Below are 3,832 nucleotides of genomic sequence, written 5' to 3' on the forward strand. Positions count from 1 at the left end.
ATGCTAATGTTGGTCCTTGCTAATGTTTGTCCTATCATTTGTGGTATATGGTCCCCAGCCTGAGTTACTAACTGTCCCATAGTGGGCCTAACCAACGTTCAACCGTCCTGCCGTCTATGCACTTCAATTGCCTTCCGACAAGAGGACATTTTTGTTTAATGTTTTCCAGAACTAACACATCACAGATATTCAATATTTGAATAACTTGGTTTGCGTAATAATAAGTTAACAATTATATGCTATCAATTAATGATTAGGCCGAGGTGGGTAAATAATTCGCTCAATCATACTTTACCTTTATTTGACGTCAGTCAAAATTCATCGAAGTCTCCTGATATATCATGACTTGAGCTCAATAGTTCGTGTTGGTAGTCATTGTCTTTGTGTCAATAATAGGTAGTCATTGCCTTTATGTCAACCCCGATGTAGGCCCTACATGTTCGTCGGCATGTACAGCTTTGTATGTGGGCGGGTCGTAGAATTGAAATCAGTCTTATCAGTCTTTATTGAAATATTTCAATAGTGCATGTAGGTAGTCTTTGTCTGTATATCAACAATGTGTTGTCAAAACCACCACATCACGGAAATAAATATAAAGCAGGATTATTGGTGAAAAAAGTATATTCTCTCCTACCTTCCCTCTTTTTAATTTAGTTGCAACAGGTTAGTGTACAACGATTGTAAGCCTATCTACCAATTTCTCTGAAAATAAACAGTTTTTATTGCGTATATCTCTTTTTGAATAGGTAAGAATTGTCTACTTAATCGTATGACTTCAATCTGTAACACATAGTGCTGAGAATGGGGGACTCGAGAGTAGAGCCCCATGGGTGAAAATTAGTTTTTCCCTTTCCCGTCAAGGAAATCATGGCGTCACCAATGCCTGCGAAGGATATTGTTTCTTTATTTTTTATTCATACAACTTTAAGCACAAGATCCAATATACCAAACAGCGGACTAAATCACTTTTTAGGCGGTATTCCCTTCATACATACATACATAAACACATATACACAAGAGGCTCTACATGCACATCACAAGTCTCGTTTTTTTAGGCTGAAAGAGAGAATTAAATTTGACGTGAGAACAAATATTAGCTGATATCCTGATCAATTAATTAAGGGAGCATCATTAAATTTGGGATTAATTTAGAGTGTTAAAGTTAAGATAATTATATCCGGTCATGACTGATCAGACGCCGTTTTAAAATGCGTTTGGAAATTAAACGGGAAATGTTCGCTGACAATTTTGTATGCATTCGTCATTACACCAGCATTCATCAACTGCAAATTTGAAGGAACAAAAATTTTGTTTTTGTTGCTGTAGTTGTTAGGTTACAATTATTTCTATAGGGGTAAATGATGAGAAGAAAATGATATATTTTGACATAGATATTGTAACAACACCAAAACAAGGAAGCATATCACAACTTTCTGTACTGTCAAAGAAACAAAGACAATTTCAGCAATACATGGGGCTGACCACTGGTGGCATAATGTATTGTCCAGGCCTAAGCTAAGTCATGGATGATAAAATTTCCATACGTCCACTGGACTGAACAGCCGGATGAATCCATTTAATGATTTACTTATCAGTGTACTTGTGAGATGGCAGTGCTGTCTTTATCGATGTGTTTTGGTTATTTTAAAAACTGAATTGATTAGATGCTTGTTAAATAGGTCTCGCGTGTTTTATAAAATTGAATTTCTTGTTTCTGTTTAAACTTTATTTCTAAGCTATTTTTTCAGATTAGGTATATGCTCTCTGTTCACTATTAAAAAGTTTATCTTTAGAGAAAAAATTTGTTTTTGCAAATTAAAATATTCGATTGAACTGTAATTATGGCAATTATTCTATAGCCGCACTTCCTATTTTCAGTAGATTGCGTAAATAATCCTCTCTTACAAACAATCAAATAAACTGAGAACAACATAATAATTTAATCACTATCAAATTTGAGAATAATTGTTATCGTACATTGTACACAAAATTATATAGGCACCTAAAGTCGGTCGGTACTAATGTTGATGACTGTATTTAATATAATTGAAGCGTATATCATTCACTTACTGTGATATGATTTCAAGTGAAAGATGTGAACACGGAGTTATGAAGTGTTAAGGACATTGTTTTCCCCTCTGAAGAAATGTACTACGCTTCCCGGGGAGAGGTTATCAACCTCCACAACCACCACCACTGCTATGTACAGGAGGAGCCTACTCGTGACAGGAAATGCTTAATTTACAATCGAATAACAGTGTAATCTGTGTGAATCCATGTCAAATAATATAATTCTTTTTTTTTTTTTAAATCAAAGTGAATACGATTTTTCAGATCTTTAGAGTTACTGGAGATAGTAAATAGGCCGATGTAAATTTAATTTTACATATTACTGAAATCTAGTCTCTTAAACTGTGGTGGCTCCAGATATGTCCGACATGTAGTGGGCACCAGCGGGATGGCAGGAAGGGCATTTAAACACCCGTGCCACACCACACTCCGCGCTGTCGGACAGGCCTGGCTTTTCATAAAACAAAAAAATCATAATACTGTATTACCATATTATGGTTTTTCCTTGTAGGGACACTGAGACCTTATGCTTGAATTGAATATTGAACTGTTTAGAATCTTTGGGTTTATGCACCTATCATAATAAATACAACAATCACATTAACAAATGTGGTGCTACTGACATTTGAACTCTGGTCGCTGTGTGGGCAAAGTATAGATTTCTATCAATAGGCGTACACTACAGAACCTACCCCACTCTGGATTGTTTTCCTTGTTTCTTCTGACGCGACAATCATCTTGCTAACATTTATTTATGTGAAATCTTTTAACTATTTTGGAACGCAAAATGCCTAAAAATTGTTGTAAGCTAATATATAATATTTTTTTAATTAATTATATTTTATTCATTCCAGCAAACAAACAACAAACATAATATAATAAGAAAGACAAAGAAAAAGGGAGGCCGATGAGGAGTAAATGTTATATAAAAATCTACTATCACCAGAAATTTCGCTCCAACTTCAACTTCCAAACATTAAACGGCATTAAAAAATAGGCTATGAAATTAGAAACACATTGTTATTATTATTATTATTATTATTATTATTATTATTATTATTATTATTATTATTATTATTATTATTATTATTATTATTATTATTAATATTATTATTATTATTATTATTATTATTATTGTTGTTGTTATTATTATTATTATTATTATTATTATTATTATTAAATTCGAATATACAACTCTAAAGAATATATTGGAACTGGCCATAAAATATGAGTAAATAAATATCAATTCATTATTGCAATAATTGTGCAAATCTAACTTTAAAATAATCATTATATCAAAATACGTTGAACTATGTATGAGGTATGTTACTAGGCACAAACATAGAGACAAAATAGATAAAAAATAGTCTGAAAAAAAAGCTAATAACAAGACTTACTATGTCTCTTTGTAAATTAAACATGGTGTTTTCCATATTGCCATAATGAGAAGTGATGTTGTAGGAACAAAACATTAACAAAATAATACATTAAAAAGTATAAAGTAGATATGAAAAACAATGGTAATAGCAAGGGTGATGTGTAGATTTATTGCCATTATAACCCGACTCTGCGGAGGTCAGTGCATTTTAGTTTGTCTACCTTTAGTAATGGTAAACTTTCGAGGTCAAAAAAATTGTTCATGCATTGCACGGTAATTTTGTGTTTACCATAGCTTTAGATAAAGCAAATTGCGTTAACAACATGCTTAATTACACGTTAATTATTTTATATATGTATATATATATATATATATTTATATATA

Source organism: Anneissia japonica, unplaced genomic scaffold (genome assembly GCF_011630105.1).
Source record: "Anneissia japonica isolate Jap-2015-1 unplaced genomic scaffold, ASM1163010v1 scaffold5330_len1712360_cov203, whole genome shotgun sequence".
Lineage (NCBI taxonomy): Eukaryota > Metazoa > Echinodermata > Crinoidea > Comatulida > Comatulidae > Anneissia > Anneissia japonica.